Here is a 14,956-nt window from a genome sequence, read left to right as displayed (position 1 = left end):
GACGCAGCAGGGGGAGCAATTTGGGGTTAAGTGTCTTGCCCAAGGACACATCGGACATGTTGCTCGCAGGAGCTGGGGATCGAACCCTCAACCCTCCGATTGAGGGGCGACGACTCTACCAACTGAGCCACAATTAAGCTGCAGCAGTTGTATTTCCCTGTCTGTCCAAAGAAGTCTAGTGTAACATTAGTCAACACCTGAAAAACACGAAATAAGACGTAAAATTAACTTTAACTACCGATAGGAGCATAGTTTTTCCATCAGGTAGGTTTGGTACTATCAGGTATCAAAAATAAATTTTCCTATCTCCAGACTGTGTCAAGGTCCAAGGTGCTTCTTAATGCATGATAAAATAAATAGAAGCAATACTTGTTTGGTGCATTGTTCTTACAAAATAGAAACGCAAATTAAAAGAGTGAGAAAAGAAAATTTACAATGAATGAATGAAGCCTTCCCAGATGTCATTAAACTCATAAATCCACAAATCTGTGATAACCCAACTAAATCCAAGAATTTAAAGCAGTAAGCTAGTCAAAGTACACCGCCTCTATCTGACTTCAAAGCCGAATGTGGTCCGAGATGACTCACAGTCACAGGGTTTTTTATGGCCCTCAAAGAGTCTGAGGTTGTACCTTTCTGCACAAATGTGAACAGACGATAAAAGAATCCCACAGTAAAAATGAACACGTTGACAATGTTTAAACATTTAAACAGGTATTTGGGTAACCTGAGTGTCTATTGACCCACAAAAGTTAAAATAAATCCATCCAGTCCTTTGTTTGTGATCTGCTTAAGTCTTACAACATACATGCAACAGAGGAGTGATGTCTATTAGAAAAACTGAAGGGATCTTATCGCATTTAAAGAGACACACACACCAAAACGGAGCGTTCTGAGAGCAGGTTTCTACAGGGTCAGAAACCTATTCTGGTGCTTGATTCATTTTGTATTTTGACCAAAGCAGAGATGTTTCATTTAGACCACAGACTACTGTTTGAAATGGTATTTAAAAGCAAAATTAGGCCTAGGGAGCTGGGGGCCTTTCCTGGAGCTGAAGATCTTTGGCGAACCCGAAAGGACCTGGTTTGGTCTTAATCTTTATCACTTGACGTGGGCTCAGGTGGGGCTCGGGTTTCTGTTTCGGTCACATAGACACCGATTTATGTTCATGCTGGTGGGTGCCCAACACCAAATGTGACTTTTTAAAAAGTAATTAAACACATGCATTTTGACACACACAAGCGCCCCCCCCCCCCCCCCCCCCCACACACACACCCAAAGTAATAATCAGTGCGACCCAAGAAATCCAAATGCTCAAATGAACAAAAACACCAAATCCAGTGACTAATGATTTTCTGTGATATTAATTGTGAAATAATAAGTACACATCAACATGTCCATGTGTGTCTCTGATTATAATCTTACCTAGCTTTTTCATCATCTTAAAACAGATAAATGAAATATACCGTAATCATTTCCCAACAATGCTATTTGTTAATGTGATAACGCCCTCTCCCGTATCTGTTTAAAAGAAAAACTCCATATTCAGAGCCACACTAAAACTTCTCCTCCAACCATCTGGAAGACTCTGTTGAAGTTGTGAATACTTGAAGGTAATAACATGAACCTTTTGTTTTTTGTGTAATGTTTCGCAATTGATGACTTTGCTGATCAGATAAATACTCACCATTTAACAGGTGTGATCACTGTAACCATGCTGAAGGTAGCATTTGTCCTTGGATGCCTTATGAGCCTCGCTCTGGCTGGTCCTGTGAGTCGTTTGATATATTGTATTATAATGATCGTGCCATGACAACTTTAGTCAAATACAATGTAAAAAATATCACATTTTAAACATGTGGCTTTTGTGCAGGACAAGGAGCGGAGACGTATTGCTCGGTCTAGCTCTGACTCTTCTTCTGGCTCTAACTCTGGCTCTAACTCTGGCTCTAACTCTAATGAAGTGAGTGCTCTATATCCTCTACATATGTATAGCTACATTTTTTCACTCATGTGAGCGGCAGTTATAATTAATTTCTTGAAATAAATCCACTGTTGGTTTTACAATAAATGTTTCTGATTTTCTTGCAGGCCACCACCACCGCAGCCACCACCACCACCACTACCACCGCAGCCACCACCACTACCACCGCCAACGCAGCCAACACCACCCCGTCTACTGACCAACTTATATCATTGTTGCAAACTCCCTAAGATAACAGCCAACAACTACTAATGTAGCCTCTGCTACTACTTATCATAATATTAAATTAATTCAGAGATCAATAGAGAATAAAAAACAGTAATGAGTGATGCTGATTTGTTAACACACACTTTGTTTTGTGTCAGTTTGCCATACTTAGTTGTCTCTTTTAACGCTTATCATTCAAGTTTAATTAAAAATATGGAGAAAATCCCTCGAACCGTCTTGGTATCTGCAAAATAAAGTTTTTTTATTCATCTTTTTAGTTCTACATTTGTATGACAAAATAAATGAAGCTTTAAAAGTGTGAACAGTAGCATTAATATTCAGATTGATGGAATTCACTTAGTCTTTTACTATTCTCAACACTGTTTCTTATGCTGTTGCAGCCCACAATGACATGGTTTCATGATATTAACCACTCTGTTTTTAAAAGTACAAAATCCCAGTCCAGTTTAGGAGCTGATTAGTGTAGATTGTGCAGGTAGCTCAAAATTATTTGGAGATACTTAAACCAGCATACTGTTGCAAACGGTACATTACATACTTTGCAAAAGTGGTACAACTGTTGGTGGCAGCGGTTAGCTGCACATTCTTTTTTTCTGTGATGCTGTTTTTTCATTGATTTTTGAGTTTCTTCATTACATAAATAAGCCATAAATGATTATTTGAGCTACCACATACAAGTTTAATGTCTTTTACTGTTCAAGTGTAAATTGAAACGGAGGTATGCTGACACCTGTATCATGAACAGAAAACAGTAACTTTGCCTTTTTAAAATGTGGGCATTATGTCAGAATATAAATGTAATGTGTTTTTTTTCCAAATATATCATAATCTCGCCCTTCCAGCTTTGATGTACTAGACATCAACAAAGACAAAAATATAACATCTTAGGGTTATACATCAAGAAAAAAAAAGTGAACAACAGGAACGTGAGGAATACAAAGGAGAAATACTTCCTGCATCCCATCTCCCCCTATCCCATGTTTCTTTTGTAATATAACAAAGATTAAGGTATTTGACCTTCTCTTTTGTAAAGCGTCTCCAGAGACATATGTTATGAATTGGTGTTGATAACTAAAGGTATAGCCACAGTTTTGACATAAATCAGGCACCACACTCATGAAATGTGAAACAGAACAAATGTTATTTCTCTTGTTTTTCAAGCAAACAGTTCAATAGTTAAGTCTCCTGAGCCTTGCTCTGTTTCATCCTGTAAGTCTGATATTGTCAAACTCATTTAAAGTTCAGTGTACTTACATGCTAATGGCATATGTATCATTCTAAAATACAATGAAAAATATCTTTAATATGTCAGCATCCATGGCTGATCATTCTGTTAGCCTTGTTGGCCACTCGATCCTGAAGAGTCTTTATATACCGTAAATTCCGTACTATTGAGCGCACCTGGATATAAGCCGCACCGGCTAAAAATAAGTAAATAAATGTATTTGTACATATATAAGCCGCATATAGTAGCCGCAAATACTGTAGCGTCCGTACGGACGTTAAAGGACGACGAGAGCGTTCAAATAATAACTTTTAATAACCCGATCACTGTCGGCCGTGACCACGCCGTTTACAGCCGAGAGCAACACATAACTTGCCATAACAATCCAACTCTCTCCCCCAGCGTTCTCTCATACAGCCACTCAACACTGCTCAACACGTCCTCGCTGGTGCATTCACTGACTCTCCACATAATCGGAATTATGAACACATTATCAACTACTGATTTTACAACATGAACCGTTACAATACGAAGCCTAGCCGACGGTGTCTGTAACACGGCTGATGAAAAAGATGACCGTAATATATTTCACAAGAAAAAGTCCATCCATTCACTGCCTCAGAATGACTTCATTACTCACTTCCTCAGTCTCTGTTGTCGCTGTCAGTGTCATCTTAACGTGCAGCAGCTCTGTTAGCTTCTTTGACAGCCAGGTCGATCGCCTTTAACTTGAAAGCTGCATCATATGTATTTCTCCGTGTGTTTTCCATGATGAGGGTGCGTGAATGAAGCGCAAAATGACTGATATTAAGATCCGACGTGACGAAGTCAAATGTTTTTACGGCTGAAGCTCATTGTCCCCCATAAAAAATCCATGCATTAGCCGCACCGGAGTAGAAGCCGCAGTGCTCGAAGTGTGAGAAAAAAGTAGCGGCTTATAGTCCGGAATTTACGGTACTTCGTCCAATTATTCTTCCAAACCCAGACATCTGATAGTCACTATCTTGAGACAGTGACAGCTCCACATCCATATCACAGCGTGTGAAAGAAGAGTGAGTGTGTGGTCAAAGAACTGAAACCTCAGTTTTACCAATAGTCAACATGTGACATGTTGAACAAAGATTCTATGACTGATTCAATGTGTGGAGATTGAGAGCCTGTGCATCACGATTTGTGATGCAGTAGATAGGAATAGGATGGCTTAATTGAAAAGCAGAGGTTTACTTGTCTGACAGGCACAAACCTTGCAGAGGTCTTTAAATCTGCTGAACAAGGATGTCTTTAAAATGTTATATCCAAATATATAGTTCTATACAAAAGTCTGACACCAACACTAATTTTGTGATGTTAGCTAAGTTTTAATAGACCTGTCTTCAATACAACCAACAATAAAAGACATCTGAACCCTAAACTGAAGCAATACAAAAGCAAAACAATTATTTAAAGGGGCTTCTACAGAGTTTCAGTCCAAGACAAATTTCCCCAACAAGACAATAAAGTGTATCGCATCATACAGGCAAACCACAGTATTTTAGCAGCACAGCTTGAACTGTTTGGAGAAGTTGTCTTGACATTTTCCGAAGAAATCTTCTGATAACACTAGTTGTCTTCAGCTATTCTCTGAGTTCTTCAGTTTTAGGCAGAATTTCATATATAATCTTATAATGCTTCTTTTACATTCAGGTCTGGACTCTGTGAGGACCAGTCCATTACCATCAGTGTTTAACTGGACGTTTATCCTCTCTACACATGATTTCAATGCATCAGAAGTGGGCTTGGGATTGTTGTCAATCAGGTACTTTCCATAAGGAAGGGCATGATGAGCAAATCTAATGGTGGCTTCATACTGTTGCACAGCAGAGTTTAATACAATCTGACTTTTTCTCACAAGCACCTCCTTCCCTAATGGATTATCAGAGTGCATTATTGTCTTGATGCAGATGGGATGAAAGGGGTTTAAATGTGAATTACAAAGATTAAGAGTGTATGACTAAAATGGGCTGAGACTACAGAGGTTTAAAATGTCGCAAAACCCAAGTGGACATCGGTACATTAGCGCAGCAAAAATTTGCCCAGGTGTGGCTCTGTGACAGGCAAACACGTGTTTCCTAAGCTTAGAATGTGGAGATGAGAAGTTTCCTAATCATTACCTTTCCCAGCAATGCTATTTGCTAATGAGAGGACAACCTCTCCTCTACCTGTATATAAGGAAAGCTCCACATTCATATCAACACTACAACAACCTCCTCCAAACATCTCTGACTCAGTCTGCTGAAGTTGTGAAGACTTGAAGGTAATTATTCAACCATATTGCCTCTCTATTTTTTGGGTGACTTTGGGAAATTTGCCTTTGCTGATCAGATAAAAAACATCCTTTATTTCCCATTCAACAGGTGTGATCACTGTAACCATGCTGAAGTTAGCACTTGTTCTGGGATGCCTCCTGAGCCTAGCTCTGGCTCTTCCTGTAAGTCATTTCATTCTCAATATGAATATCTGTGAAATGTATTTTTTCATTGATACTGTATACAATCTTAACCTTTTGGATTTTATTCAGGACACGGAGCGGAGACGTATTGCTCGGTCTGAGTCTACTTCTGGCTCTAACTCTAACTCTGACTCGGATGAAGTGAGTATCTCTCTCCTCTACAGTTCAAAATTTCACTCATTTTAATGACATTTAAATAAATTCTCCAGAAACTGTTGGAACGTTAGTTTGACAATGAATGTTTCTGTTCTTATCGAAGACTACCACCACAGCTACCACCACCACCACCACCACAGCCGCCACCACCACCACAGCTGCAGGTGCCACCACCACCACAGCTGCTGGTGCCACTACCACCCTGTCAGCTCAACAACAACTACTACTAGCTTTGATTCAGCAACTACTAGGATAACAGCCAACATCAACTACAAATGCAGCCTATTCTGCTACAATTTGAAGCCCTGGATCAAAACCAGAGATCAACAGCAAATAAAATCCAGATTTGAGTGACACAGATTTTTGCTTTGTTTCTGAATTTGTCATGACACATATTGTTGTTTTTAAACACTAATATTGATCACAACTAGGATCAATATCACTTCAACTATATGCTTTCTGCCAAATAAACTTCAAATGTGCAAAACTGACAGTTACAACTTTGTTTGTTTTATTCATTTCTTTGACACTTTTAAAAAAGCCTTGGTGGAAAAGAAACACAGCTTCTAGTTTCTTAACACTGCCATATGTCTGAGCCAGTCATTTTAATATTCTTTCAAAGATAACAAGGACAGCAAACCTGTCATTAAATAGATTTAAAGTCTCATGCTCGATCTGAGATCTCTTGATATTCCCCATAAAATTATCAGATGTTAAAATATAGATCAAGTAAAGGTAGATGCTCACCAAGGTGCCCTAATACAGTTTACAAAAAGAAAAAAAAGTGCTGAATTCTTCGTAGTCAAGGTCAAATTATTGACCCTGTACTTGTGTGTGCAATATTTTATATATTTTTATACATGTTTACACCTGGAGAGCAGACTGGAAATATATTAACTAGCACCACTGACGTAATAACTAAAGGCAGATATTTCATTGATTACAAACTGCACAGGGGCACAACTAAATCTTGAACTAAAATCCCTTCATGACTGTCACACATTTATTTGAGTATTTGCTTTTATCATCAACGTTTTCACAATACTAGACTTTTAAGTTCCATTCATCGATAGCTATTGATACCAACACAATAAAGCATAAGTCTAAAGGTACCCTAGAAAGAAATCTGTTTTCTAATTACTTGAACAGTTAAAGGGATACTTCACCCATTTACATGAAGCTGTGTATCACTAGAAACATGGTAGCAGTGTTGAATGGTCGTGAATCCAGCCCTCATTTTGCCCTGAGATGAGAAAAACGTGTTTTTCTTTGCTGGAAAGTTTTCTTCATGTGATGCAAAAAGCGTCATATTGCATCACATGAAGAAAACTTCAAGGCATGGAAAAACATATTTTACTCGTCTCAGGTCAAAATGAGGGTTGGATTCATGACCATTCAACACTACTATCATGTTTCTAATGATACAAAGCTTCATGCAAATGGGTGAAGTACAGTGCGTAGGAGTTTGCTTAAAGGGATTAAGCAAACTCCTACGCACTGTCTAAACAGCACAAATTAACTGGAAATTATGCCAACATATTTATGACAGTTCTATGTGTCTTTGGCCAATGGCAGCTTTTGGCAATGGATGATTGATGAGCTGATGTTTCTATTTTTTTTAAGCTTTGGTACAGTGCTTTAACATAAAGCAACGTACTGTTAAAAAGCATCAAACAATCTAACAAATACCTGGTGTGTTTCTTTTGTACAGAAAAACAAACTACAACATTCAGATGAAGATGTCTCTGCAAACTTCTGGTAGTGGTAAGAAAACCAGGTGTCATATTTATGTAAATAATCCCAATTCCTTTTCAAATAAACATTTAAAAAAAAAAATCTTATATATCTCCAATAAAAAAAAAAAAACCCTACCTAAAACAATGGGGAACTTAACTGCTAACAAGGGTAAAACAACCAAACCTAAACTGCCCCCATGACATCAAAGCACATGATCAGCTCCAATGAAATGGCTTCATCATAAGATCTGTGGTGTCAAATTGGTAGAGACTTGTACTCAGGTTTGGGCCAGAAGTAGCTTAAGCTGGGATAAAAATAACATTTTGTTGCTCTAATTCTGAGTTGTCATCTAGGTAGAATCAGAGTCTTCAACATTTGCAGAGTGTTCCTCAAAGAACCAGAAGACAGCAAAGTCTGTGACCATGAAAGCTTTATTTCATTTTTACAGAATCTAAAAGCAGTGAGCCCCTCAACTGAAGGAACTGACGCAAACATCAAAAACATTGATATTCAAACCCTTTGATTGAGGCGTGAAGAAAAACTTTTCTACGCCTTTTTTGCTTTATCTCAATGGTTGGCATGATTGTTAATGGTGATCAAAGACATTATTTTATTAGAACCTATTTGGCTCAGTTTTTTTCCTACGGTGACTGTTAATGCCCATTTTGAACTCAATCCAGTCTATCATCAGATTCAAATTTTTGTTCATCACAGTCTTATCTTATCTCGGTCTGCACTTTCCTACTCGGGGTCTTTTTTGTGCTTTCAGCCTAGCTGTCATCTTATGCACTTGCTGCTCATGTTTACAGAGCTGGTACTTTACAGGCTGAGCTGCTGTTATCTTGGCCTGTGACTCTACAGGCTGAGCTGCTGTTATCTTGGCCTGTGACTCTACAGGCTGAGCTGCTGTTATCTTGGCCTGTGACTCTACAGGCTGAGCTGCTGTTATCTTGGCCTGTGACTCTACAGGCTGAGCTGCTGTTATCTTGGCCTGTGACTCTACAGGCTGAGCTGCTGTTATCTTGGCCTGTGACTCTACAGGCTGAGCTGCTGTTATCTTGGCCTGTGACTCTACAGGCTGAAGCTCTTAGGGCTCTCAGCTCATTACGTGCACACAGGCACAGATTACATTTCTTTACCACAGCGGATTATGCTAACAGTTTGTAATGTGCTGTACACACTGTCTTCACTAAGGGTGAAGTTTTATTAAGACATACTGTACTAGGCAACATATGATTTCTTGTGACCACACAATACAAGTATTGATGATGACAATATAGATACGCACATCTACAGAGCACATTTCTACAGGAAAAGACACTACAGATCTTGGGCTGCATGCCCTTGGCCACGGCTTTTGGTCAGACCAAGATGTTCACTCCCCTAACAAAAAATGTAACTTTCAAAAAAATAACTCATGTAACTCCAAAAAAAAAAAAAAAAAAAAGATTAGTACAACGGAAATTAGTTAATTTTACAATGCATAAACTGTGTGCACTGAATCTAAACGATGCAAGAATAAACTCATAAAAAGTCTCAATTCATACCCAAAGGTATGGTTGTTGCTGTATATTACTTTTCAAATGAGAAACTGTCAATATATTTGAGAACTTGCAACCAAGAAAATGAGATCAATTGTTTACGAACGATTGGTTTAATAAAATACTTACTTATGCTCCACCTGCTACCCCTGCCACCAGCTGGGTGAGTTAATGGGTTACAGCACGCTGCAGAAACGTCTTTTCCATTTTCCACTGAAATGAAGGAGGTTTTTCATCAGAAAATGCAACTGACAAATGTACAGGAAAAGATCAAGCGAGGGTACTTTTAATAATTACTTAGTACATTTCAGTTAGACTGACATGTTTCCATGTCTTTTAATTGTTCAGTTATAGTTGGACTGACACAATGAAGTCAATTTGTCTAATTGCATGTGAACACACTGGAAGACAATCTCCACCATGAGTTCTGATACAGCAGGTAAGAAGAACTGAGGTGAGGAGAGGTCTTAGGCTCAGACTGACAGAAGATCATAGTGGAATGATGCTGTCTTTAGGATTATGACATAAAACATGTAAACAATCATATTTCAGACATTTAGCCAACATCACAGCACCTACTTGCTTATGGATAACCGGAGGGCGTTTTGTCTTGATACAGATAGGATATAGTGATTTTAAAATTGAATTACAGGGACTACAAAGAGAGCATGATTAAAAGGGCTGGTACTACAGAGGTTTAACATTTCACAAAGACCCAGTGAGCATCAATAGATTATCTCTACAAATCATTCGCCCAGGTGTGGCTCTGTGAAAGGTAAGTACCTGTTTCCTAACCTTATGTGGAGGTAGACATTTCCTAATAATTGCAACTCAATTCTATTTCCTAATGACAGGACAACCTCTCCAGCTGTAACTGTATATAAGGAAAGCTCCACATTCAGAGTAACACTACAACAACCTCCTCCAAACATCTCTGACTCAGTCTGCTGAAGTTGTGAAGACTTGAAGGTAATTATTTAACCATATCTGCTCCTCTATTTTCTGGGTGACTTTGGGAAAATTTTGCTGATCAGATAAAAAACACAACAAACACATTTTCTTTCTTTACCTTTTTCAACAGGTGTGATCACTGTAACCATGCTGAAGTTAGCACTTGTCCTGGGATGCCTCCTGAGCCTCGCTCTGGCTCTTCCTGTAAGTCATTTCATTCTCAATATGAATATCTGTGAAATGTATTTTTCCTTTGATACTGTATAAAATCTTAACCTTTTGGATTTTATTCAGGACACGGAGCGGAGACGTATTGCTCGGTCTGAGTCTACTTCTGGCTCTAACTCTAACTCGGATGAAGTGAGTATTTCTCTCCTCTACAGTTCAACATTTCACTCACTTCAATGACATCATTTAATGTAAATTCTCCAGAAACTGTTGGAATGTTAGTTTGACAATGAATGTTTCTGTTCTTATCGAAGACTACCACCACAGCTACTACCGCCACCACCACCACCACCACAGCCGCCACCACCACCACAGCTGCAGGTGCCACTACCACCCTGTCAGTTCAACAACTACTAGCTTTGATTCAGCAATTGTTTCCACAACTAGGATAACAGCCAACATCAACTACAAATACAGCATCTTCTGCTACAATTTGAAGCCCTGGATCAAAACCAGAGATCAGCAGCAAATAAAATCCAGATTCGAGTCACACTGATTTCTGCTTTTGTTATGACTTTGTCATGACAAACATTCTTGTTTTTAACAACTTAAATGAATCATAACTATGCACCAAAATCACTTCAACTCTATGCTTTCTGCCAAATAAACATCAAATATGCAAAACTGCCTGTGTTTGTTTTATTCATTTCTTTGACATCTTTAAGGAAAAATATCTCCTAGTTTCTTACCCACTGCCATAATGTCTGAGCCAGTCATTGCAATATTCTTTCAAACGTCACAAGGAAAGCAAACCTGTCGTTAGATAGATTTAACGTTGTCTTATTTTCTATCTGAGATCTCTTCATATTTCACATAAATTATTACACGTTAAAATGAAGATCAAGAAAAGGTCAATGCTATCTAATGTGATCTAATTGGTGCCGGAATTAATTCTAAAAGTGGAAGTGAGTTAGCATTTAAGCACCATGGTGTCTAACCTCTGAAAGTCAATGGGTCATTTGAATGGGTATGTGGTTAGAGGCCTCAAATAAGGTTTGTGGTTAACACAAGCTTAAGAGATGTTGGCGTTTTTTTAGAGGAGATAAAATACTTAAGGTAATACCCCCACTGTATATTGTAGTTAAATTAAACTTAACGAGAGCTGAATTGATTCTAACTTTTCAAACTCACCTCTAACACTGGAAATTAAACACAATCATAATGTCCTGGAACTCTCTCAGTAGTCTGCCCTTACAGCCTCGAGTCATGTTTTTCAGTGCTTTTACAAATAGTAGTTTAACAAACACCTTATTAATCTATGATTTTGCTAGCTCATCAAAACTGCTGAATAGGTCGATAGAGCATCACGGTTGTGACATCATAATCATCTGACCGTGGTGTAGTTTGCATGTAGCATAATGTTAGCTTTTTGCTTGTCTCGGCTGAACTAACACATCAGACTTCATATAAATGGTGTTCATTTGTAAAATGATCCTGTTGAACAACATGTCTACGCATCAGAAACTTGTTTGCCACAGTGCTTGTTTCCTGCAATGATCCAAAATCCAATGCAAAAATCTCATTGGCAAATTCTTGTTAGACCCCATGGCAACAAAAATATGTTATCACTTCTGTTCTCTAAACAGAGCATAGTCGTGTTGTTCGGTCAGAGTCGACCTCTGAACATGACTCTGATGAGGTGAGTGCCAATTCTCTATTTTCTACAATTCGACATTTAACTCACATGAGTAACAGTTACTGTAAATGTCCAAGGAACTGTTCTGCTGTTAGCTTGATAATGAATGTTTATGTTTTTCTTGTTTGTTTGTGAACAATATACTTACATATTAAAGGCACATATCAGCAAAGAGATTGGACACACCACTTTCACCTCAGACACTGCAAACATTAACAGAAGAGTGACGTTTCTCTTTATAACTGTAACATATTTTAATCTATCAACATGTTCTTTTTCAAACTGGCATCATAAATTCTCTGAACTAATGAGTGACATTTCTGAAAGTTGGCCTGATGCTGTCACTGCTTCACATCAGTAATGCCAGATTTCCTTGACGGACAATAGAAGGCGTTTAGCTGTCTCAATGATTTAATAATCAAGCAATCCTGTCTTTTGTTATTAACTGATTTTCACAATAGCTTGTGGTGGTTTGGAAATTGATGCCTGGATTATGGTCAGAGACAACCTTTCTAAAACTGAATGAGTCACATACACCTAGACCTGTCACCTTTCAAAGTACTGGAGAGCCACATGAGACTCATTTCAACAGTGCATGTGTTACCTCACCTGTAAATCCTTCTCTTCAATCATTGTTCACATTGTGTAACTGCTTCCATTCTTTTATTGGATACATATTTTCCTTCAAAACATTTTTTTGTTTATTTAAATCCCTTCCAAGGGACAATTTCACATATTCTGTGCTTTTGTTTAACACTATTGTTTAAATATGTTCCGGTTGATTCAAGTCACTCTAACGACGTACTTCCATGACCTTTACACCCTGATGAAGACTACGTTGAGCTGAAACGCAATGGTCTGACACACTTTTTTAAATGTACAAATAGCCATGAACACAACAGAATACATTGGATAACTTTTTGTTTGAGTACTATACTCAAGAGAAGTCTATTCACTTAAAGGCAAAGTACGTAGATTCCGTTGACAGAGATCTCAATCAAATCCATATGAAAAGATGACGTTGAGGTTGGTGAGGAAATGTGGGAGTAATTCTTTTGGAAATACCTAAATTAATGTGAGTACAAAACTAAATACATATAACGTTGTTTTAGTCAATGTAATTAATTTTGATATTTCAATGTGAGCATTTTAATCAAATTCAACAAAGGACCTTTAAGTGAAAATCACATCAACTGTTTTTATCACTCCCTCACACCCTCCCCAAAGAGCACGTGTTGGTGTCACGTTCAAGAAAAAACTGAAGACTTTTCAAAAAGCCTAACTAAAAATTATCACCTGGAAAGAAGACAGCTAACATGAGGAAAAAATGACTATGAACTGACAACGAGATGGAAGGAACACTCATAGATCTGGGGTAATCAAACACAGGTGAAGACAATAAGGGAAATCAAACTGAAGGGAAACACAAAGAGGAGTGAAGGAAACACTGAGGACAACTCCAAAATAAAACGTGAAACACTGAAGACACAGAGAACTCAAGAATGTGGCAATAACCACTCGACTGGAAAACAGAGAAGCACAAGGATAAGGAATTAGAAAAAATAAAACAGAAAACACTGAAGACAAAACTAGGAAACAGACAGTTTGCTGTTGAGCTTGATTGAGGCCCCAAGGTAAGATAATAAACAAACAAATTCTTGTTTAGTTCAGAAAAAGCGACACAATTTTTTTGACTATTTTGACAAAATTTCAAAAATTATGTAAACATACAGGAGCTTTAGGCAAGTTTATTTATATAGCGCTGTTCAGACACAAGGCAATTCACAGTGCTTTACAGAGATTAAAAAAACATTAAAACAGAGCTTAAGGGAAGAATGCAACAGAAGTAAAAAAAAACAAAAAAACACTTTACAAACACTTCAGTAGACTGTTAACACAAGATGTTACTTTGTCCTAAAAAATACAGTCTAACATACAAAATGGGAGAAACCTACACTTTACTGCCATGTAAGTTTACATTACCATATGTTCATATAAATATTTAATTTACCCTCTATGTAATGTTCTGTCATTTTGAAACTCTGCAGAGTGATCAGTCTGATCATCGTAGCTGCATGAGGAAAACAACACTGCCACCATGTATCCACTAAAGGCAACTGCACCCCACCAAGGCTCAAAGATGAGAATTTCTATCGCAACCATTCTGCAGGAAATAAACATCTATCACAGATGTGCAATTTCTCAGTATAACCTTTACTGTAAGTGTCAGTGTTTTTATTTTTATTTTTTCATCAGGAACATCAATTATCAGAAATGTATAAAACCTCCATAACAATTATCAGGTTAAGACATGCTATATTATTTATCTCTTGGATTTCTTCAATATATGCACTGCATTTTAAAACCACATTTTATTTCAGATTTTCAATCGATAATGGATGATGTCTTTTCTGATGCTACATTGCTCCTCTGCTCTCTGACAGCAGCTGTGTCTGGTGTTATGTTGAGATTTGTGTCCTTTGATAAGTTAGGGTTCCCCACAAGGACATTATCGTGCCTCAACATTACATATGGGATTAATTTAAAACCCATAATTTTTATTTTCACTGTTTTAGTAAAGATATACTGGATATAACAAACATCGACAAACCTTTGGTGTTTTTACAATAATTTAAATTCTAGCTCAGTCAGTTTACAGCTTGGCTGCGTACCATGATTGTAAACAACAACATTCCCAGTTTTATGATCACGTCAGACATATCGTAACATCTGCAAAGTTTAACGTGTAGCATGTGTGAAACCTACATAAAACTGAGATGCT

At 37.8% G+C, this 14,956-nt stretch overlaps 1 long non-coding RNA gene across 1 annotated transcript; it reads left to right on the top strand.

The window, feature by feature from the left end:
* Positions 1–10,250: 10,250 nt before the first annotated feature.
* On the top strand, positions 10,251–10,879 carry LOC306817495. Its single transcript, XR_013778036.1, has 4 exons — positions 10,251–10,328; positions 10,441–10,514; positions 10,605–10,670; positions 10,793–10,879. It is a non-coding gene; the product is annotated as an uncharacterized lncRNA (long non-coding RNA).
* The last annotated feature ends 4,077 nt before the right edge of the window (positions 10,880–14,956 follow it).

This window comes from Symphodus melops, assembly GCF_947650265.1.
Source record: "Symphodus melops genome assembly, chromosome: 2".
NCBI classification, from domain to species: Eukaryota; Metazoa; Chordata; class Actinopteri; order Labriformes; family Labridae; genus Symphodus; species Symphodus melops.
Note: the sequence above shows the minus strand (reverse complement) of the source record. Positions and strands in the feature narration are given on the sequence as shown.